Here is a 25,306-nt window from a genome sequence, read left to right as displayed (position 1 = left end):
GCAATAAGCACCCTACTACGCATTTCTTTGAAATTTGTATAAGCTGCATCTTATATTACAACAGGTAAAGATTACATAACCCCAACTCTAATGTTTTAACTTGCTTCTGTGATAAATAGTTTAAAAAAAACATTCAAAATTCATTAAATATGCATTCTGCCAATGCAAGGGTTGATGGGTGAACGGGGTTTGGTGGCTGTTAGGATACAGGGAGCAGAGTTTTGGATGTGTTGAAGTTTGCTGAAGGTGAAAGCTGGGAGATCAGCCAAGAGACCATTAGAATAAGTTGTTCATTCACCTTTTTCATTTTTTTTCCTAAAAGATCTTTATCCACCTACCAACATCCTGGTGCAACATCACTAGAAGGGCGGAAATGATTTAAGAAGGCGGCCCACTATCACCTACCCAGGGCAACCAGGCATGGGCAATAAATGTGGCCTTAACGGTGATGCTCATATCCCAAGAACGAGTGTTGGCAGCTTAAGGCACGGTCAACAATGGTGGATTGAAGGATGTTGGGGATGCTCCAGTGGCCAAAATTGGAGGATCGCAGATTTGTCGGAGCTAAGAAAGGCTGAGATTAAGAACACCTGCAATCATAAAGGTCAACTTAGAATGCGAGCAAGAGTAGGCTAGCAGCTCATACACAGCCTCAGCTGCAAGCCTCCTGACACAGGAACACAAGGGAAGCAGGTTTTCGAAGTTTTCCTTTGAAGCTTGGCTGGCTCTCTGACAGAACTCCAATGGGTGGGGATGGAAAATCAGGTGTGGAGTTTATCTGCTGGCTTCTTATCACCCACTATCTCTTTGGAGATTTCCCACAGGAGGTTACATTAGGCATTCTTTATGTGCACCAAAGTATAGCTGGAAGTACTGAAATTACACCTCTTTCCTGTCATTTACTATCGTAATGATACCCCCAGACCTGACATTAAAAAAAGACTTACATTTATATAGCAGCTCTCACAACCTCAGGATATTCCAAAGCACTTTATGATCTGTGAAGTACATTTGAGATGTAGTTACTATTATATGGGGAGGTGATGGTGACGTCGTGGTAATGTCACTGCACTAATAATCTAGATGCCCAGGTTAATGCACCAGGGGCATAGGTGGAATTTAAATTCAATAGAATAATTAATTTAATTAATAAAAATCTGGAATTGAAAGCTAGTCTTTGTAATTGTTCCATAAAACTGTCGTCAATTGTCATAAAAACCCATCTGGTTTACTAATGTCCTTTAGGGAAGGAAATCTGTCATTCTTACCTGGTCTGACCTACATGTCACTCCAGATCCACAGCAATGTGTTTGACTCTTAACTGCCCTCTGAAATGGCCTAGCAAGCCACTCAGTTGTCAAGGGCAATTGGAGATGGGCAACAAATGCTGACTTTGCCAGTGGCGCCCACATCCCATGAAAGAATTTAAAAAGATGTAAGATACATGGCAGTAAATTTGTACACAGCAAAGTCCCACAGCAATGCGATACTGACCAAATAATCTGCTTTAGTGATGCTGATTGAGCGATAAATATTGGCCAGGACACTGGGGAGAACTGCCCTGCTCTTCTTCAAAGTCATGCCTGGGGAGCTATGTCCACCTGAGAAGGCAGATGGGGCCTTGGTTTAACATCTTATCTAAAAGACAATACAGCAGTGGTTGGGGGCAGTTTAAGCCAGTGAAAATGTCAGCAAGTCCAGAAGCCAGCTCTGGGTTTAAATTGGGTGCATTTGGCTGTGTGTGCGTAATGTTACAAGGACTAGGGGACACAGATTGAAGATTTTGGGCAAGAGATGCTGGAGGAACGTGAGGAAACACTTTTTTACACAGTGGGTGGTAATGGCCCGGAACTCACTGCCCACAAGGGTGGTGGAAGCAGAGACAGTCAATGATTCAAGAGGAAGTTGAATGGCCACCTGGGAGAAATAGACTTGCAGGGCTACAGGGATCAAGCCACGAGTGGGACTGACAACATAGCTCTGTGGATAGCCGGCATGGACTCGATGGGCTGAATGACCTCCTTCTGTGCCATAATTGACTCCAATACTCAATAACCTCTTGCAGCCAGACCTGCAGCCTCAGAGCAGGACGAGGAGAGTGCTGCCAGTGGCTGTGAAGGTGATCATAGCCATGAATTTCTTCTCGTCAGGATCCTTCCAGGCTGGAACAGGAGAGATAGCTAACATCTCTCAGTTTGCCATCCATGCTGCATCAGAGAGTTGACAGAGACTCTTTATGTCAGGAGAAGGATCTTCATTGTGTTCTTTCTGAAGAGAGAGTAGCAGACAGTGTGTGCCTGGCTTTTCCGGGATAGTGAGCTTCCTCATGGCGCATGGTGCCATCGACTGCACACATGTGGCTTTGCGGGCGCCACACCTCAATGCTGAGATGTACCAGAACTGCAAAGGTTACCACTAGCTGCATGTGCAGTTGGTGTGTGACCCCACTCAGCATATCATGGCAGTGGTCATCGGGACATCGGGATGGAGGGGACATCCTCCCACAGGCCTATTCACTGACAGGGTTGTGACCTTTAATCCCCGCATCCAGGTCCTTGGGACGAGACTGCTGGCATTGACAATAATAGTTATCTGCTGCCTGTGCCTTCTCAGTATCTGCCTGGAGGGCCTCCTGAGTCCATGACAGAAGACGATCTCTCGCCTCCTGTGCACCTCCTGTACCAAGGGCCTTCAGTGCTGTGCCAGAACTTTGGGACATGCTCTGTGGTCTGTTGAGCCATTTTTCAAGTTTCTTCCTTCTCATTAACTCCTCTTACACCACTTTCAGCCCCTGCTGTAGCCAGAATGCACCTCACCTTTAAGAGGTGCAGGCTAGCTTTAAATAGTGCAGGCTAGCATTATGTGGTGCTCGCCTTGCATGAACTTGCAATCCCTGCTGAGGGCTGCAGCCACTCAGCAGCGCATTCAGCATTGCGTTGCACACCATAATCATTGCAATTAACAGGCGAAATGAAGTTTGTTTGCTGGCTGCATTACTTTCAACAGACGCGGGTTAATCGTACATTGAGATCCCTGTGTCCGTTTTTGGGGGCTGTCAAATTCTTAGCCCAGATTCTCATCGAGTCTGAAGGCATCCCTACTTCAGAAAATGTTCATTTTGACACTTCATTTGTCAATATGGTGTGAGAAACACATTACAGAACATATCCCCTTGCTACAAATCACCACAAACCAGCTGACCATGCACAGCACAATGAACTAAATCCAAACTATTGCAATCTTAGCATCAATTATTAAAACAAAGTGAATCTCATTCACTGCAATTTAGACTTTGTGCAATAGTGTACAGTGAGTGATCAGCAATTATCAGCCCATTTTGCATCTGTCCTGATTTTTATTCCCATTGATGTCAATGTAGATAAAAATCCAGAAAGTTATAAAGCAGGTTGCCAACTCGTGATCACCTGTTCATCTCAATGTCATTTCCAAACCTTGGCCATTCAGCAAATGTACTGACACAAATCCTCACATAATGCTAATTGATTCAATGACATTTCCCACAAAACACGAATAAACTGACAGATGGTGGAAGCACTGATTGTCATTAAGTGATGATTGGCCTGCATATGAAATCATTCTATTGGGAAAGACAACATTCACAACATCACTTCTGGATGAATTTGAAGTCAGCTCCCTTCTACACGCACTTATTTCATTAATGTTAAAAAATGGAGGAAAATCTACTTTGCAGTGTAGAGATCTGCTGCACCATTCTTCTCTAGCTCTGGCTTTAAGCACGATTTGCATTCTTGCGTCACACACTACATTATGGGCAAAGATACCAAAACGGACAATGCACTTTATGGTAGCAGTTAGTTGTTCTACTAAATTCTGTTCGACTTAACTTCAGGCTCTGTTAGTTTCACTCTTCAGATTTATTTAGTGCAGGGACTGCTTACATCAGTTTTATTGCTTAGCCCTTTCAACACAGTCATTCCATATATTATTCAACATGTTTCAAAGGTACCTGTGTTAGATGTGCTCACTTAGAATGAAAGAAAGCCTGAGGAGTTTTCATCTGTCAATAGGCTTTTCAGTGCAATCACACAGTCACGTCCCAAGTCTGTCAGCAACTAATATTTGAGTCATCAAACAGAAATATTGCTTGACTGCAATAATAACAGAAATATTCTAAAAAATTTGGGCCATGAAATTGGGCTCTGTAGCACTGCTATCAGGACACTGACGCAGGTGTGCCATGTGAGCACTAGAAGCATGCAGAATGGGCAATCATGACATCAAACAGCCTCTAACATTGAATTGATGCATGATCTGCCATTTTGGACAGCACAGGTCCAGTCAACACCCTCTCTTAATCACTCCCAGATGAACATGTGTACAGCTGCATGAGGAACTCCTTCACTTGTGTTATTTAAAGGGCTCACCATCCAACATTCAAGACAATTGCTTTTAAGTTTCTTTTGCTGGTGCAGAGTTAGTGGATATACTGTGCTTTAGCATTAATAGAGCAGTTTAGAAAGGTTTTTGAATTCACAAGGGTGTGGTGCTCAATCTTGATGAGGATGTCAGATGAGTTGTTGGCTTATCAGGAGAAAGTCAGCTTTAAGTCCTGGAGGCGAAAGCTGCAGTTCCTCTTGGGCTATACCATAACTTGGAAATGGAGCACAGACAGCAGAGAGGGGAAACTGTTCAGAGGGAGGAGGAAGATGAAGGTGCTCAATAGAAGGCCCTTACCCACCAGGGGTCCTGAGGGAGAACTTCTTTTATCTCCACCTCAGCCAGGAACAGTGTCTTAGGTGCTTGTGTTTGACCAAGGAGGTGGTTGCGACACTGTGTTATCTCCTACATCCAGATCTGCAACTGCACAGCAGGGTGAGGACAGCACTGCTGGTTGCTGTCAAGCTCACGTGGCCTAAATTTCTATGCCAGTGGATCCTTCCAAGCGATATTAGCGACATATCACAGTTCGCCATCATCGCTCTGACAGAGGCCCTCGATAGAAGAGAGGGGACTTCATTGTTTTCTCACTGACTGGAGAGAAGCAGGAGGAGAAAGCAGATGGTTTTGTCAGGCTAGCAAGATTTCCAATGCTGCAGGCTGCAACTAACGACATAGAGGTGACTCTGCCGGTCCCACATGTTAAAGGGCAGATGAACTGCAACCGCAAGGATTACCACCCCATGAGCATCCACTTGGTGTGTGGCCATACCCAGGAGATGTTCACAGTGAATGACTGCTATCCTGGGAGCAGCCACACTGCTCATCCTGCGCCATCCAGACATATCAGCCATCTTTGGCCCACCATGAAAAACCAAAGGCTGGCTGCTGGGTGACAAGGGATACCTCTGTACACCTGGTGCATGACTCCCCTCCACGGGTTGCATCTGAACTGGAGGGGCACCAATATCCTGGGCGGGAGGTTTGCTAGAGCTCTTCGGGGGGGTTTAAACTAGTTTGGCAGGGGGATGGGAACCGGAGCTACGGATCAGTGGATGGGGTAGCTGTTGAACAGGCAGATACCGAGTGCAGAGAGTCTGTGAGGAAGGTTAGACAGTTGACAGGGCAAAGTTGCAGCCAGTATGATGGGTTGAAGTGTGTCTATTTTAACGCAAGAAGTGTCAGGAATAAGGGTGATGAACTTAGAGCATGGATCAGTACTTGGAGCTACGACGTTGTGGCCATTAAGGAGACGTGGATATCATAGGGGCAGGAATGGATGTTGGATGTTCCGGGGTTTAGATGTTTCAAAAGGAATAGGGAGGGAGGTAAAAGAGGTGGGGGAGTGGCATTGTTAATCAGGGATAGTATCACAGCTGCAGAAAGGGAGGTCGTCGAGGAGGTTTTGTCTGCTGAGTCATTATGGGTGGAAGTCAGAAACAGGAAAGGAGCAGTCACTTTATTGGGAGTTTTCTATAGACCCCCCAGTAGCAACAGAGACATGGAGGAACAGATTGGGAGGCAGATTTTGGAAAGGTGCAGAAGTAACAGGGTTGTTGTCATGGGTGACTTCAACTTCCCTAATATTGATTGGAATCTCCTTAGTGCAAATAGTTTGGATGGAGCAGTTTTTGTCAGGTGTGTCCAGGAAGGTTTCCTGACTCAATATGTAGATAGGCCGACTAGAGGGGAGACTATGTTGGACTTGGTGCTTGGCAACGAACCAGGCCAGGTGGCAGATCTCTCGGTGGGAGAGCATTTCGGTGATAGTGATCACAACTCCCTGACCTTTACTATCGTCATGGAGAGGGACAGGAGCAGACGGGATGGGAAAATATTTAATTGGGGGAGGGGGAATTACAATGCTATTAGGCAGGAACTGGGGAGCATAAATTGGGAACAGATGTTCTCAGGGAAATGCATGACAGAAATGTGGAGGTCATTTAGGGAGCACTTGCTGCGACTGCTGGATAGGTTTGTCCCGATGAGGCAGGGAAGGGATGGTAGGGTGACAAGAGATGTGGAACAGCTAGTCAAGAGGAAGAAGGAAGCTTACATAAGGTTGAGGAAGGAGGGATCAGACAGGGCTCTAGAGGGTTACAAGGTAGCCAGGAAGGAACTGAAGAATGGACTTAGGAGAGCTAGAAGGGGACATGAAAAAGTCTTGGCGGGTAGGATTAAGGAAAATCCCAAGGCATTCTACACTTATGTGAGGATCAAGAGGATGGCCAGAGTGAGGGTAGGGCCGATCAGGGATAGTGGAGGGAACTTGTGCCTGGAGTCGGAGGAGGTAGGGGAGGTCCTAAATGAATACTTTGCTTCAGTATTCACTAGTGAGAGGGACCTGGTCGTTTGTGAGGACAGCGTGGAGCAGGCTGATATGCTCGAACAGGTTGAGGTTAAGAGGGAGGATGTGCTGGAAATTTTGAATGATATGAAGACAGATAAGTCCCCGGGGCCAGACGGGATATACCCAAGGATATTACGGGAAGAGAGGGAAGAGATTGCTGCGCCTTTGGCGATGATCTTTGCATCTTCACTGTCCACTGGAGTAGTACCGGATGATTGGAGGGTGGCAAATGTTGTTTCCTTGTTCAAGAAAGGGAATAGGGATAACCCTGGGAATTATAGACCAGTCAGTCTTACATCGGTAGTGGGCAAATTATTGGAGAGGATTCTGAGAGACAGGATTTATGATTATTTGGAAAAGCATGGTTTGATTAGAGTCAGTCAACATGGCTTTGTAAGGGGCAGGTCATGCCTCACAAGCCTTATTGAATTCTTTGAAGATGTGACAAAACACACTGATGAAGGAAGAGCAGTGGATGTGGTGTATATGGATTTTAGCAAGGCGTTTGATAAGGTTCCCCATGGTAGGCTCATTCAGAAAGTAAGGAGGCATGGGATACAGGGAAAGTTGGCTGTCTGGATACAGAATTGGCTGGCCCATAGAAGTCAGAGGGTGGTAGTAGATGGAAAGTATTCAGCATGGAGCTCGGTGACCAGTGGTGTTCCACAAGGATCTGTTCTGGGACCTCTGCTCTTTGTGATTTTTATAAATGACTTGGATGAGGAAGTGGAAGGCTGGGTTAGCAAGTTTGCCGATGACACGAAGGTTGTTGGAGTTGTGGATAGTGTGGAAGGCTGTTGTAGGTTGCAACGGGACATTGACAGGATGCAGAGCTGGGCTGAGAAGTGGCAGATGGAGTTCAACCTGGAAAAGTGTGAAGTGATTCATTTTGGAAGGTCGAATTTGAATGCAGAATACAGGCTTAAAGACAGGATTCTTGGTAGTTTGGAGGAACAGAGGGATCTTGGGGTCCATGTCCATAGATCGCTCAAAGTTGCCACCCAAGTTGCTAGGGTTGTTAAGAAGGCGTATGGTGTGTTGGCTTTCATTAACAGGGGGATTGAGTTTAAGAGCCGTGAGGTTATGCTGCAGTTCGACCACACTTGGAATATTGTGTTCAGTTCTGGTCGCCTCATTATAGGAAGGATGTGAAAGCTTTAGAGAAGGTGCAGAGGAGATTTACCAGGATGCTGCCTGGACTGGAGGGCATGTCCTATGAAGAAAGATTGAGGGAACTAGGGCTTTTCTCATTGGAGCGAAGAAGGATGAAAGGTGACTTGATAGAGGGGTACAAGATGATGAGAGGCATAGATAGAGTGGATAGCCAGAGACTTTTTACCAGAGTGGAAAGGGCTATCACCAGGGGGCATAATTTTAAGGTGATTGGAGGAAGGTTTCAGGGAGATGTCAGAGGTAGGTTCTTTACACAGAGAGTGGTGGGTGCGTGGAATGCGCTGCCAGCGGTGGTAGTGGAAGCAGATACATTAGGGGCATTTAAGCGACTCTTGGATAGGTACATGGATGATAGTAGAATGAAGGGTAGGTAGTTAGTTTGATCTTAGAGTAGGTTAAAGGTTCGGCACAACATCGTGGGCCGAAGGGCCTGTACTATGCTGTACTGTATGTTCTATGTTCTATGTTCTAATGTGTGGACAGTGCACCTACAAAGAGACCCATGCAGCCTCCAGGACATTGTGGAGCAAACAATTGGCTGAAACAATGGTTCTGCTTTCTGGTCCGCTTTGGTGGAGCCCTTCAGTACTCACCACAGGGTGTCTCCAAGTTTGTGATGGTCTGCTGTATCCTGCACAACCTTGTGGTCATAAGGGTGCAGCCCTTGCCATCAGGCCTTCAGAGGGTACCTCAGGAAGGGGAAAGGAAGAGGAGGAGGAGGAGGAGGAAGATGAAGAAGAGAGGAGGCACCCAGGACTGTTTTGATCTCGACGAGCTGTCAATGAGCAGATACTTAGATTCCAGTTCCCCTCATACCCATTTCACAGTTGCTGCACTATTCCTCATCTTTCAATCCATCTGCTCAGTACCATACAAATACAAGAATATAAAAATAACAAGAATTGGAGTGGGCCATTGGCCCTTCCAGCTTACTCCGCCAGTCAATAATATCAGGCTACTCCTCAAACTCAGGTCACCTTCCCATACTATCTGCGTATCCAATATCCCTTAATTCCCAAAAATCTATCGGTCTCTGTCTTGAATATACTCAACCACTGAGCATCCACAGCTCTCTGGGGTAGAGAATTCCAAAGATTCACAATGCCTTGAGTGAAGAAATTTCTCCTCATCCCAGTCCTAAATGGCCAATCCCTTATTCTAAGACTGTGACCCTGTGTTCTATATTCGCCAGTCAGGAGAAACATTTTCTCAGCGTTTACCCTGTCAAACCTCTTATGAATTTTATAAGTTTCAGTCAGGTCACCTCACATTCATATGCGCTCCAGGGAATATAGGCCTGGTTTCCTTATAGGACAATAGTTTCATCCCGGGAACCAGTCCAATGGCCCTTTGTTACATAGAAACATAGAAAATAGGAGCAGGAGTAGTCCTTCCAGAGGTGAGGAGAACCAAACTGCACACAGTACACTAAGGGTTTCCTTACCAATGCCCTGTATAATTGTAGCAAGAGTTTTCACTCTTATACTCTAATCCCTATATAAAAAAAGCTAACATACAATTTGCTTTTCCAATTGTTTGCTGTACCTGCATGTTAACTTCCTGTGATTCATGTACAAAGACACTCATGTCCCTCTGAATGCAAAAATTTCCCAGTCTCTCACCATTCAAAAATATTCTTTTTTAAATTTTTCTCACCAAAGTGGATAACTTCACACTTCACCACATTATATTCAATCTGTCATGTTCTTGCCCATTCAGCCAAACCATTTATATCCCTCTATAACCTCTTTGCATCCTCCTCACTGCTTACTTACCCACCTAAATTAGAATCATCAGCAAATTTGAACACTTTACACTCAGTCCCCTCATCTAAGTCATTAATATAGATTGTAAATTGCTGAGGCCCAAGTACTTATCCTTGTGGTACCCTATTAGTTACAGCCTGCCAACCTGAAGATTTTCTGCTTTTTCAGCCTCTCTGTTTTCTGTCCATAAACCAATCCACAATCCATGCTAATATATTACCCATTCCCATGAGTCCTAATTGTGTGTAATAATCTTGTGTGGCACCTTATCAAATGCTTTTTGAAAATCTAAATATATTACATTCACTGGATCCCTGTGCTCTATCTGGTGCAATCCTCAAAAGATCTCTAGCAGATTTGTCAAACATGATTTCCCTTTCATAAATCTATGCTGACTCAGCTTAATCATCTTGTGATTTCCTAAGTGTCCTGTTACCACATCCCCACGTATATAATCTAGCATTTTGCCTACTACTGATGCTAATTGACCTATGGTTCCCTGTTTTCTCCCTTCCTCCTTTCTTTTCAAATTACAGAATCACAGAATTGTTACAGCACAGAAGGAGGCCATTTGGCCCATCGTGTCAGCACTGGCTCTCCAAAAGAGCAATTCACTTAGTGCCATTGCCCTGCCTTCTCCCCGTAACCCTGCACATTCTTCCTTTTCATATAACAGTCTAATTCCCTTTTGAATGCTTCAGTTGAACCTGCCTCCAGCATGTTCCCAGGCAGTGCATTCCACACCTTAACTACTTGCTGCGTGAAAAAGTTTTTCCTCATGTCACTTTTGCTTCTCTTGACAAATACTTTAAATCTGTGCCCCTCGTGTTCTCGATCCTTTCACGAGTGGGATCAGTTTCTCCCTATTTACTCTGTCCAGACCTCTCATGATTTTGAATACCTCTATCAAATCACCTCTCAGCCTTCTCTTCTCCAAGGAAAACAGTCCTAACTTCTCCAATCTATCATCATAACTGAAGTTCCTCACCCCTGGAACCATTCCCGTGAATCTTTTATGTATTCTCTCCAATGCCTTCATACCTTTCATAAAGTGTGGTGCCCAGAACTGGACGCAATACTCCAGCTGAGGCTGAACGAGTGTCTTATATGCCCCTCTATGCCCCTATTAATAAAGCCTAGGATTCTAAATGCTTTATTAACCATTCTCTCAAGCTGTGCTGCCGCCTTCAATGACTTATCCACATATATACCTGGGTTCCTCTGCTCCTGCACCCCCTTTAGAATTGTGCCCTTTATTTTATATTTTCTCTCCACGTTCTTCCTACAAAAATGAACCATTTCACATTTCTCTGCATTGAACTTCATCTGCCATCTGTTGGCCCATTCCACCAACTTGTCTATGTGCCTTTGAAGTTCTACACTATCCTGCTCACAGTTTACAATGCTTCCAAGTTTCGTATCATCTGCATAATTTGATATTGTTCCCTGTACACCAAGATCTAGGTCATTAATATAATATCGGGAAAAGCAAGGGTCCCAACACTGACCCCTGGGGAACTCCACTACAAACCTTCCTCCAGCCCGAAAAACATCCATTAACCACTACTCCCTGTTTCCTGTCACTCAGCCAATTCAGTATCCATGTTGCTATGGTCCCCTTTATTCCATGAGCTAAAACTTTGCTCACAAGTCTGTTGTGTGGCACTGTATCAAACGCCTATTGAAAGTCCATGTACACCACATCAACTGCATTGCTTTCATCAACCCTCCCTGTAACTTCCCAAAAATCTCCAACACATTAGTTAAAAATCCTTTTCCCTTAAGAAATTCATGTTGGCTTTCTTTAATAACTCACATTTGTCCACATGACTGTTAGTTTTATCCCAAATTATTCTTTCTAGATGTTTCCCCACCACCAAAGTTAAACTGACTGACTGACTGGTCTGTAGTCGCTGGTCTTATCTTTACACCCTTTTTTGAACAAGGGAGTAACGTTTGCAGTTCTCCAGTCCTCTGGCACCACCCCTAAGTCTAAGGAAGACTGAAAAAAATATGACAGGTGCCTCTGCAATTTCCACCCTCACTTCCTTCATTATCCTTGGATGCATCTCATCCAGTCCTGGTGCTTTATCCATCTTAAGTACAGACAGCCTATCTAATACCTCCTTCTTACCAATTTTAGCCCCTTCTCATGTCTGAATTACTTCCTCTTTCACCATTGCCTGGGTTGTGTCTTCTTCCTTGGTAAAGACAGATGCAAAGTATTAATTTAATACCTCAGCTATGACCTCTGCCTCCATGCGTAAATTTCCTTTATGGTCCCTAATCAGCCCCAGTCCTCCTTTTACCATCCTTTTACTATTTATATGCCCAGAGAAAACTTTGGGATTCCCTTTAATTTTGGCTGCCAGTGTCTTTTCATGCTCTCTCTTTGCTTCCCCTCTGGACCTTCTATATTCAGCCTGATTCTCAGTAGTATTTTCTACCTGGCATCTGTCATAGGCACACTTTTTCTTCTTTATCTTAATATCTTATCTCTTTTGTCATCCAGGGAGCTCTGCATTTGTTTACTCTACCTTTTCCCATAGAGGGAACATACCTTGAATGTGCCCGAACTATCACTTCTTTGAAGTAGCCTATTGTACAGCTATCATTTTTTCCTGCCAACCTTGGACTCCAATTTATTCACCCCAGCTCCATTCTTACCCCATTGAAGTTGGCTTTCCCCCAGTTTATTAATCTTACTCTGGATTGTTCTTTGTTATGTATGAATTCTTAAATGTTAGCCATCACAGCATCCTCTTGACCAAAATCCTACAGTAAAAGCCACCAACAAAAAGCCATTCTGTAACAACTTTATCCAACACTTCTGATAATACATACAAAACTCAACTAATCATCCTTGTGCATTCCCTTAGTGCCTGTCTTACAGGTGCCTTTGCCTGTCCTAGGGCTCCTATGCAGTGCAGCATGGTTGGTGGAAGGCTGCTGACTCTCAGTGAGGAGACTGCAGATGGCCTGATTGCTAATGGTTAAGTGATGAGGGTGTGGTGCATTTAGCAGCAAGAGAGGTTGCTTGCAGTGGATAGGAGATGTTCTTTAAAGATGCATTCACTAACCTTGACTAACTCTGTCAGTTCATTGAACTTTTTCCGACATTGTAACCAGGTCCTCGGGGCCAGACTCCGGGAATTGATCTCCTGGCCATCTGACACATTGCTTTCTCTGGGTGTCCGAGAGGGCCTCCTGGACCCCTGTGGAAACATGGTGTCTCCTGTTTCGACCTCCAACACTCAGACCTCCAGTGCTGCATCTGAAATCTTGGGAACCCTCTCTCCAGCCTGTTGCTCCATTTGTTGTCCTTTACCTTCCAGCCAATCCATCCTGAAACTGTTGCAGCAGCTCCTGTTGCATTATAGCTTCCCTGTCAAAGAGGCAGGCCGCATTTAAGAGATCCAGGCTAGCTGTGCGTTGTGCTAGCCATAGACACCATTGGGTCCCCTGGTGAATGTGCAGTGAGCCTGTGCCATGTTTCATTTTGGGCTGGACACTGCAATCATAAAATTAGCAGACAGCACAAAGTTTGCATGCTGACTGCCTCAGTGTAGCTGGGCACAGGGTAATCACGCATTGCGATTCCCATGCCTGAAAATGAGCCTTGAAGAACTTTTCCCCCACTGTCTGTTAATAAAGGTGAGTTTGAAATGAAATGTTGGCACAGTGCTTATCTTTCATCAAATCTATTCCATTTAGATAAATTAATCTTGTTAAAATCTATTTCCTCATGCAAGTCGAAAAAGAAATTGTTCACATTAATATATATAAAGACGTGTAAAAATCCTAGACCTAATCCATGTATTCATGAGAATGGTTCCAGGGATGAGGAACTTCAGTTATGTGTATAGATTGGAGAAGTTGGGACTGTTTTCCTTGGCGAAGAGAAGGCTAAGAGGTGATTGACAGAGGTATTCAAAATTATGAGGGGTCTGGACACAGTAGATAGAGAGAAACTGTTCCCACTCATGAAAGGATAAAGAACAAGAGGACACAGAATCACAGAACAATACAGTGCAGAAGAGGCCCTTCGGCCCATCGAGTCTGCACCGATGCATTAAAGACACCTGACCTGTCTACCTCATCCCATTTGCCAGCACTTGGCCCATAGCCTTGAATGTTATGACGTGCCAAGTGCTCATCCAGTTACTGTTTAAAGGATGTGAGGCAACCCGCCTCTACCCAGGCAGTGCATTCCAGACCGTCACTGCCCTCTGGGTAAAAAAGTTCTTCCTCACATCCCCCTTAAACCTCCTGCCCCTCACCTTAAACTTGTGTCCCCTCATAACTGACCCTTCAACTAAGGGGAACAGCTGCTCCCTATCTACCCTGTCCATGCCCCTCATAATCTTGTACACCTCGATCAGGTCACCCCTCAGTCTTCTCTGCTCCAGCGAAAACAACCCAAGCCTATCCAACCTCTCTTCATAGCTTAAATGTTCCATCCCAGGCAACATCCTGGTGAATTGCCTCTGCACCCCTCTCCAGTGGAATCACATCCTTCCTATAATGTGGCGACCAGAATTGCACACAGTACTCCAGCTGTAGCCTTACCAAAGTTCTGTACAACTCCAACATGACCTCCCTGCTTTTGTAATCTATGCCTCGATTGATAAAGGCAAGTGTCCCATATGCCTTTTTCATCACCCTATTAACCTGCCCTTCTGCCTTCAGAGATCTATGGACAAACACGCCAAGGTCCCTTTGTTCCTCGGAACTTCCCAGTGTCAGGCCATTCATTGAATACTTCCATGTCACATTACTCCTTCCAAAGTGTATCACCTCACACTTTTCAGGGTTAAATTCCATCTGCCACTTTTCTGCCCATTTGACCATCCCATCTATATCTTCCTGTAACCCAAGACACTCAACCTCACTGTTAACCACTTGGCCAATCTTTGTGTCATCTGCGAACTTACTGATCCTACCCCCCATATAGTCATCTATGTCATTTATATAAATGACAAACAATAGGAGACCCAGCACAGATCCCTGTGGTACGCCACTGGACACTGGCTTCCAGTCACTAAAACAGCCATCTGTCATCACTCTCTGTCTCCTACAGCGAAGCCAATTTTGAATCCACCTTATCAAGTTACCCTGTATCCCATGTGCATTTGCTTTCTTGATAAGTCTCCCATGTGGGACCTTGTCAAAGGCTTTACTGAAATCCATGTAAACTACATCAACTGCACTACCCTCATCTACACACATGCTCACATGCTCAAAAAATTCAATCAAATTTGTTAGGCATGACCTCCATCTGACAAAGCTAGGCTGACTATTCCTAATCAAATTTCGCCTCTCCAAGTGGAGATAGATTCTCTCCTTCAGAATTTTCTCCAATAGTTTCCCTACCACTGAAAAACAGAATTAAAGTATTTGGTAAGAGAAGCAAAAGTGACATGAGGAAAAACTTTTTCACGCAGCGAGTTGTTAAGATCTGGAATGCACTGCCTGAGAACGTGGTGGAGGCAGGGTCAATTGAAGCGTTCAAAAGGGAATTAGACAGTTATATGAAAAGGAAGAATGTGCAGGGTTACGGGGAGAGGGCGGGTGATTGGAACTGAGGGATTGCTCTTTTGGAGAGCCAGGGCAGACACGATGGGCCGAATGGCCTCCTTCTGCACAGTAACGATTCTGTGCTTATGCGATTAGTTTTACTGTTTATTGATTAGCATAACTGATCTCACAAAAACACCTACAGGATTCTTAAGTGGCTGCATCTTGCTAAAGAAAACAAAAACCTCTTTGAAATAAAAATAAAAAAAATACAAAATGCACAATAGCAACAACTTGTATTAATATAGTGCCTTTAACATAGGAAACTACCTCAAGGCTTTTCACATGAGCATTTGCGAAACAAAATTTGACACTGTGCCATATAAGGCGACATTAGGACTAAGAGCTTGGTCAAAGAGCTCGAATTTAAGGAGTGTCTAAAAGGGAGAGAAGGCGATAGAGAAGCGGAGAGGTTTAGGAAGGGAGTTCCAGGGCTTAAGGCCTAGGCAGCTGGAGGCACGGCCATCAATGGTGGAGCAATTAAAATCAGGGATGTGCAAGAGGCCAGAACTGGAGGAGCGCTGAGATCTCAGAGGGTTGTAGGGCATGTTGATCAAAATCTGAGAGATGGCTTAGCATTTGAGGTGTGATCTTCATCAAAATTAACCTTACATTTCACCTGCTGTGCATTTCCACAGTTTGTTTTTATTATTAGCACCTTTTAATCTAATTTAACTAAGGTATAAACAAATAATGTATTTTCTTACTAATTTAATAGGCATTTTATACAGTTTCCAACAATCAGTTTGATTTATGCCTACACTATTCTTGTGCACTACACCAAAGCATATATAACAACCAACCAGATGGAAAAAGTCTAACAAAATGTAGCTTAATAAAATCTGGTCCTTGGGGTAAATCAGTAAGGCACTTGTATCCTATCTGGGAATTCAGTCTAGGAATGTATTTGTAGTTGTTCTGGACCCTTACTGCGGCTAACGTAATATTCACTCAGTTTTGGAGTGCCTTGTTCATTTTTGAATGGCTTTTTTATATTGCTATTCATCAAGTGTACAATAGCATTGTGAGTGGTAGGCATTTGCAGACCAACCAGATCAAAATAACATTTACAGCTGTTAATGTGACCTTTGCTACTTGGAAATTTAAGGTGCCACTGGTGCAGGCAGTTTAAGAAATGTGGATCTTCTGTGGAGCCTGGCAGAAGCAGTCATTCAGTACACCAACAAACATTAGAATTTTATGTCTGCTCTCGTGCAAATTTCTAATTTATTTTTAAGCATCGCTCTTTTTAACAACCTCCCTTGGTAGATTATTTTTAGTTTCCTCCTTTTGAAGAATATAATAGGGACAGTCTTCTGACTGTGTGCTGCTTTGATGAGTTTCTCCCAGCAGTAGTACATATCAGAAATTTGGGCACGCTCTGCATGATTTTCCAACCATTCATTTTAATGGGTGGAAAATCATGAGCAGTGTGCCCTACAATTTCCAATATGCTACCAATGGACAAGAATCCCCACCTGCAACACCTCCAGAAAAGAAGACTGGGGTGGTGACCAGATAGAGGTTTTCAAGATTATGAAAGGGTTTGATAGAGTAGATGTAGAGAAGATGTTTTCACTTGTGACCAAGACCAGAACTAGGGAACATGAAAATAAGATTGTCACCAATAAATCCAATCAGGAATTCAGGAGAAACTTCTTTACCCAGATTGTGGAGGCTACTGGATGGAGTGGCTGAGGTGCATGGTATAGATGCATTTAAGGGGAAGCAAGATAAACACATGAAGGAGAAAGAAATAGAAGGATATGTGGATGGGATTAGATGAAGAAGGGTAGGAAAAGGCTCATTTGGAGTATAAGATCTGTTGGGCCCAATGGCTTGTTTCTGTGTTGTAAATATTTCATCATTTTTTGTAACACAAGGTGAAAGCTTACCCTTTATGTGCAGGTCAAATCTACATTATCATCATTGTTGATTCACCTTTCTAAAACGTCAAGCCGAGATGGTCATCAGATGATTGTTTCAAACCCATTTGATCAGTAGGACAGTGATTGCAGGATTTTGCCATGTCCCCATCAGATATTGGCAGCATGCTATTATTGGTCAAGGAGAACATATGGACTGTCCCTCTGTGAATGTGGTTTGCACCTTACAAGGTTTCACAGAATCACAGAATTGTTACAGTGCAGAAGGAGGCCATTCGGCCCATCGTGTCTGCGCCAGCTCTCCAAATGAACAATTCACTTACTGCCATTCCCCTGTCTTCTCCCCGTAATCCTACATATTCTTCCTTTTCATATAACAGTCTAATTCCCTTGTGAATGCTTCAATTGAACCTGCCTCCAGCACACCCTCAGGCAGTGCATTCTAGACCTTAACCACTTGCTGTGTGAATTTAGGTCATTTTATGACCAGCCAGGAGAAAGATGTTAATGCTGGAAGTGAGATGCTTTGTCATTTGAGATATCCAATGTCAGCATCAAGCATTGCTGGGTGAAGTGTTTGCATCACAACTAGTTGCAGGATAAATGTTGACTTCTGCCCTAACCTCAGAAAGACACCCTGCACTGTAATAACACATATCTCATTCACTAGTCATTCTGTGGCCTTTGCTCTGAAGGTGCCTTATTGTGCAGAATTTGTGACCGTTTTGTACTGTGGGCTCATGCCAGTAGGAACTGAGCTGTGATGACCCAAATTCACTTTCCAAGGCCAAAGGAGAGATGCCACTCTCACCCATCAGTCTCTGGACTGGATTTCAACCTAGGTTCAGAAGTGACAGGAGACCACTGCTGTATTCATTTTCACTTCTCTCCCTCTCTCCGGTACATTACTTAAGCATCAAAGAGAGACTTAATTATCTAGGAGATTGAGCAAATGTATTAATATTATTGGTAAGCCTTAATCTGTTCAAATTGAAAATTCACCCTACAATACTGTGTATTGGCTTTCTGCCTCTAACTGTCAGTGAGGTGTTAAAATGAGACTGGTAAAATAAGAATATATTAATGAGAAAGTATTGTAATTCTTAATTATAAACAGTGAAATGCTGAGTCCAGTCTAGAGATATATATTTTACCATTCTTAACTTTAGCAAAAGAACTCTAAGTGAGTGTATAGCTATTGATAGCCATTGAATATGCCTTTATGTATGTGATCCAGGACAGAGGAACAAGGGAGTAAAGCCAGCAGATGGCATCAGAGAGAAGAGAATCAGACTGTGTACTTGCTGTGCCCAACTCCTGATAGCTCCATAAACCGAGTGGCGAGTCTGCCAAGCCATTTTATAAGCATTTTTCAGGATACTGAGTCTTGAACTGGTCAAAATTTTTGATCAAAATTCCATCATTTCATACCTTTAATCCCCATTACAATCCCTCTCTCCTGAAAGCTTTCACTGGGCCAGGACAGGATTCGGTGCCTGAGCCAAACGGCTGTTGTTAATTTGTGACCCTCTTCAGCAGTTGTCCAATCTTTTTGGATGGATGGCTGCATTACTGTTTTTGCTTGGCCCGTTGTGGGGGGGTGGGTGAGTGGAGGGGCCTTTGAGCAAATTTCGAAACATAAAGGCATTAAAAATTTATCTTACTCATAAAAACAACAACAGATGTGCATTTTTGTGAAGAAGCTTTAAATGAGAAGCTAATTTATTGACTTGCTTTTCATCACTATGTTGAAAACTGATTCAGTGATATACCTGCCATTATTTCAGCTTGCATAAGTAGTCAATCTCTGCCTGCACACTTGATGTAGCGATGCAGTGTATTCTGGATAGATGTCCGTCTTTCAGGGGAGACCTTTATGTCTCTACCCCCTCACCCCGTGCTCTGTGTATGTGTATCTTGTTCTGTCTCCCCCCTGCACCCTCCCCTCTAGGAGTAGGGGATACAGATCGAAAGTTATGTTCAAAAAATGCAGGAGGAATAGGAGGAAGCACTTTTTTACACAGCACGTGGTAATGACCTGGAGCTCGCTGCCCACTAGGGTGGTGGAAGTGGATAGAATCAATGACTTCAAGAGGAAATTGGATGGCCATCTGAGAGAAATAGATTTGCAGGCTATGGGGATTCAGCCAGGGAGTGGGACTCACTGCATAGCTCCATGCAGAGCCAGCATGGGCTCAATGGACAGAATGGCCTCCTTCAATGCCGGAAGTAAATGACTCTTTGACCTTTTCTCCCCCTTCTCTGTCTCTCTCTCACTCTCCCCCTCTCTGTCTGTCTCTCTGTCTCCCCCTCCCCTCTCTCTCTGTCACCCTCAACGCCTCTCTCTGTCTGCTTCTCCCCTTTCTCTGTATCTCTTCCCCCTCTCTCTCGAACCCGGAGTCTCCAGTGTCCCCCACTCCCCATTCAATGTTTCCTGCTCTCTCTGCCCCCATCTCTCTGCCCCTCCTCTCTATCTCTCTCTCTGCCTCTCTCTTTCTCTGCCCGTCCTCTGTCTCTCTCTTCCCCCATCTCCCTCTGTCTCTACTCCTCTCTCTCTTACACGGTTGCAGAGAGCAGACACTCAGCAGAGAGCAGACACTCAGTTCTTTTTAAAAACATCACACTGTCAGTTTCAAGCTGACAGCTGCTGACATCGAGAACAGACTCAGGGTTTTCCGACAAGCTTTTTTTCAAAAAAGTGAGAACCCACCAGAAAACCCCGAGTCTGTTGCAAAACAGCTGTTCCCAATATCAGCAGCTGTCTGCTTGAAACTGACAGCATGATGTTTCTAAAAAGGCCGCTCTGTAAGAAGACAAAGGGAAAATTTCTAATCTCCAATCACGGTGAGGATGAGGAACGGCCCCGGGAACAGTTTATATCTGCAGGCCGGATGGAAACGTTTGGCGGGCCGGATTCTGGCCGGCGGGCTGTATGTTGGATACCCCTGCTGTGTAGGATGTTGTGGGATGACATTAAGGACAGACCGCCTTAAGGACTGAAAGTGAACATCATCAGAGGAAGTGATGTCGAGTCACACATAACCAGTCAGTTGTGAGTGAAGCCTGAGATAGTAAGACATGTTCAAGAGTAGCTCCTGCAGTAACATTTTATGTATATATGTTCCAGTTTTCTTATAATAAAACCCCATGTTTATTTTGAATATTCCTCGTATTTCCATGACTCTTAACAACAGGTCACACACCAAAGGATGAGTAATATGACACAGGACTTTTAGTATTGACAGCTATTTGACCAGAGAGAATTTCACGGCTGAGGCTGACCTGCTATTCATCTGTTATCCACACACATGCTCTCTCCAGCAGAAGGCAGCCAGCTGTATAGAATTTTTTACCCCAGCTTAGGCAAAGGCATAGGCCCAAAATATCTACGGAACATTGCATCTGTCTACATATAGCAAAGATCAAATTACATGCAACACACAACATCAAGCTACATACAACACTCAATATCCAATTACATACAACACTCAACACCCAATTTCATACAGCACTCATACTGTTAATAGTGAGAAAGCCTCTAACAAAATACAAGATGATGTTAATAAAGTTATATAGTTTACAAGGATGACACCAAAGCTAAGAGATTATAATTACCAGGAGAAGTTGAACAGGTTGGGCCTCTTTTCTCTTGAAAAGAGAAGGCTGAAGGGTGACTCCACATAAATTAAGATTAAAGAAGGGTTTGATAGGGCATAGAGAAGATGTTTCCACATGTGGGTAGACCAAAACTAAAGGCCATATGTATCAGATAATCATGAATCAATCGGACAGGGAATTCAGGAGAAACTTCTTTACCCTACAGATCTGCAATCTCTTCTATCTGGAAGAACCAGGGCAACAAGCATATGAGACCATGCTACCACCAACTGCAAATGCCCCACCAATTCACACACCATCCTAGCATGAAAATACATCACTATTTCTTCATCATTGCTGGGTAAAAAGCCGGGAGATTCCTCCCAAACAGAATCATAGAATTGTTACAGTGCAGAAGGAGGCCATTCGGCCCATTGTGCCCGCACCAGATCTCCAAAAGAACAATTCCTTCAGTTCCATTCCCCCGCCTTCTCCCAGTAACTCTGCACATTATTCCTGTTCATATAACAGTCTAATTCCCTTTTGAATGCTTCAGTTGAACCTGCCTCCACTTGAAGAGATTTATGACTTTAACCCCTTGTAGGGACTAAACCAAAACAGAAGCACATTCCCAAGAACTTCCTTTAATCAAGTTCAAACCAGACAAATTCTCAGACACTTATTTGGGTCCAAAAAATTGTACTAGCTTTCCCTCAAAGAAAGAAAACCAATGGAGAATATTACCATCTTTCAGATAACCTATTTTTAATATTTATGGCTAAGTCATAAATATCCCAGATATTATAAGGGTCTGGGAAACTCTCTTCAATATGTATCTCTCCACTTACAGAGACACAGAGAGGGGGTTCTTGTAGTTGTATGCAGAATACTACATGAGACGATTTATTAACTTTTATATATTTATTAAAGAATTTAGCACTCAATCAACTTCTTAAGTGGATAAGTATATCACAATATCAAATATTACTGAGAGATGTAACACATATTCTTATTTCTAACATAGAATACAAAAGTTTAACCTTGCTAATGTTGCAGCAAAATTATCTTAGAATATCCAGAATATCCATCAAAATTTAAAGTAAACTTTTACCTTAAATCCCCCAAGTAAGGCATGGGATGAGAAGTGTTGTTTGAGGAGACAACAACCCTAAACTTTGCTTTAAAAACCTCTCATCTTTATACTATTTCTAAAGTGTCATCCGGCTTCCTAGCATATATGTGAACTTTCTGTGTTCCTTTTAAAATCCATATTTTTAATTACCATTTCCACTTAATGTTTTACAGGAATTTGAAATTGTGAGCTGCTATCTGGTCAAAATGTATATAATTGTGTTTCTGTAACTTTTTGTTCCTGTAAGTCCATTTTCTATAATTGCTTTTTTTATGGTACCTTAAAGCAACCTCCAGAGCCGACCTGTCTGCACAAACCAGTTAAGTTTGTTGCTACCTCTTATTGAGGTCACACAGGATATTTCAAAGTGTGTGTTTATCTTCCAATTCCCTGGCAACAGAAATTATTTTCCAACAGGGACCTTGAAATATTTAACTCTACCTTCTTAAAGGGGAATGTCAGTAAGTTCTGAAAACTGACCATCCATTCAATCCCTAACTCTAAAAGGCATAATATACTATTTCCAGATGCGACCTGATTAAGCCTATTTGACCTATATTCCATTACACACCACACTCTCATGCAGTGCATTCCAGACCTTAATCACTTGCTGCTTGAAAATTTTTTTCCTCATGTCACTTTTTCTTTTCTTACCAATTACTTTAAATCTCTGCCCTCTCATTCTCGATTCTTTCACCAGTGGGAACAGTTTCTCTCTATCTATTCTGTCCAGACCCCTCATGATTTTGAATACCTCTATCAAATCATCTCTCAGCCTTCTCTTTTCCAAGGAAAACAGTCCTAACTTTTCCAACCTATCTTTATAACTGAAGTTCCTCATCCCTAGAACCATTCTCGTGAATCTTTTCTGTACTCTCTCCAATGCTCTCATGTCTTTCCTAAAGTGCGGCGCCCAGAACTGGACACAATACTCCTGCTGAGGCCGAAACAGTGTCTTATGCAGGTTCAACTTAACTTTCTTGCTGTTGTACTCTATGCCCCTACTAATAAAGCCCAGGATACTGTATGCTGTATTAACCACTCTTTCAACCTGTTCTGCTACCTTCAATGACTTATGCACATATACACCCAGGTCCTTCTGCTCCTGTATCCCCTTTAGAATTGTACCCTTTATTTTATATTGTTTCTCTATGTTCTTCCTACCAAAATGAATCACTTCACATTTCTCTGCATTGAACTTCATCTGCCACCGGTCTGCCCATTCATCAACTTGTCTCTGTCCTTTTAGAGTTCTACACCATCCTCCTCACAGTTCACAATGCTTCCAAGTTTCATATCATCTGCAAACTTTGAAATTGTGCCCTGTACACCAAGATCTAGGTCATTAATATATGTATCAGGAAAAGTAAGGGTCCCAACACTGACCCCTGGGGAACTCCACTACAAACCTTCCTCCAGCCCGAAAAAATCCATTAACTACTATTCTTTGTTTCCTGTCACTCAGCCAATTCCGTATCCACGTTGCTACCGTTCCTTTTCTTCCATGAGCTATTAATTTACTCACAAGTCTGTTGTGTGGCACTGTATCAAATGCCTTTTGAAAGTCCATGTACACCACATCAACAGCACTGTGGGTTTACCTACACCACACAGACAACTGTCGTTCAAAAAGGTGGATTACCAATGAATTCTCAAGGACAATTAGGGAAGAGCAATAAATACTGGCCTTGCCTGTGATGCCCACATCCCATGAATGAATAAAATAAACTTAAAAGTGGTTCAAATGTAGAGCACGCTACCACAAGGAGTAGTTGAGACAAACAGCATAGATGCATTTAAGGGGGAGCTAGATAAGCAGATGAGGGAGAAAGGAATAGAAGGATATGCTGATAGGTTAGATGAAGAGGGTGGTGGGGGTTCGTATGAAGCTATAACACAGACATAGACCAGTTGGGCCAAATGGCCTTTTTCTGTGCTGTACATTCTATTTACTTCTACGTAATTCTTTGGAACAGTTTCATTTGGAATCCCAGTAAACTATTTTAACAGACGTGTTCAATTATTTAAATAAATAAAATAATGCTTCTCTTAAGATAGTGAAACAATTTCACACAAGCATCCATACTACATAAAAAGTGACTTAGGCCATTCAGGCCCATGAGCCTTTTCTGCTATTCAATTAGATTGCTCGACTATCATTCAGCATAACTTCAAGACTATGAAAGCACAACTGACCAAATTTAAGCATAAATCCATCATGTAATGTGAGAAAGTGTCATGGAAAGTTTACAAATTTGCATATTATTTACAACCATTCAGCTCAACAGGTCCCTGCCAGTGTTTATGTTCCGCATGAGCCTCCTCATCATCTAACCACATCAACATAGACTTCCATTACTTTCTCCCTCATGTACATCTATAGCTTTCCCTTAAATATATCGATGCTATTTGAATCAACTATTCTTTGTGGCAGTGAATTCCACATTCTAGGAGCATAGCAACAGGAGGAGACCATTTAGCCTCTCAATCTTGTTCTGCCATTCAGTGAAGTCATGGCTGATCTGTGACCTAACTCCATACACCCACCAATGCTTAATACCTTTGGTGAACACAAATCTATCAATCTCAAATTTAAAATTGATCTAGCATCAAATGCCATTTGAAGAAAAGGGTTTAAGTGTAGAAATGCTTCCTATTTCACTCCTGAAAGGTCAAGCTCTAATTTTTGGACAGTACCTCTTATCCTAGACTCCCCATCTGATGGAAATAATTTATTTCTCTCCAGCCTATCTGTTTCCCCTAATATCTTGAAAACTTTGATCAAATCACCCCATAACCTTCTAAATTCCAGGAATACAGTAGTTTGTGTGATCTCACCACACTCTGCGTAAAGAAATTTGTCCTGAATTCTCTATGGGATTTATTAGTGGCTATCTTACATCTATGGCTCCTCGTTCTGGTCCCACCTGAGTGGAAACATTCTCTCTACAATGATCCTATCAAAAACCTTCCTAATCTTAAAGACCTCCAACAGGTCACCCCTCAGTATTCTCCTTTCTAGAGAAAAGAGCTCCAGCCTGTTCAATCTATAATTGTTAGCATAACCTCTCAGTTCTGGTATCATTCTGATAAATCCTCTTTGCACCTTCTACAATCCCTCCATGTCTTGTTCACAGAATTGCAAGGGTGGTCTAACCAAGGTTCTACACAGGTTTACCATAACTTCTCTGCTTTCAATTCCATCCCTTTTGAAATGAACCCCAATGGTCGTTTACTTTTTTTATGGCTTTATTAACCTGCATTGCTACTTTTACTTATTTGTTTTTCTGTACCCCCAGACTGCTCTGTTCATCTACCCTATCTACATGCTTATTTTCTAAGGCGTATAAATCCTTCTTAATCTTCCTACCAATTGTACTATCTCACACTTATCTAGAGGAAGTTC

The sequence above is a fragment of the Heterodontus francisci genome, chromosome 4 (genome assembly GCF_036365525.1).
Source record: "Heterodontus francisci isolate sHetFra1 chromosome 4, sHetFra1.hap1, whole genome shotgun sequence".
Taxonomy (NCBI): Eukaryota; Metazoa; Chordata; class Chondrichthyes; order Heterodontiformes; family Heterodontidae; genus Heterodontus; species Heterodontus francisci.
Note: the sequence above shows the minus strand (reverse complement) of the source record.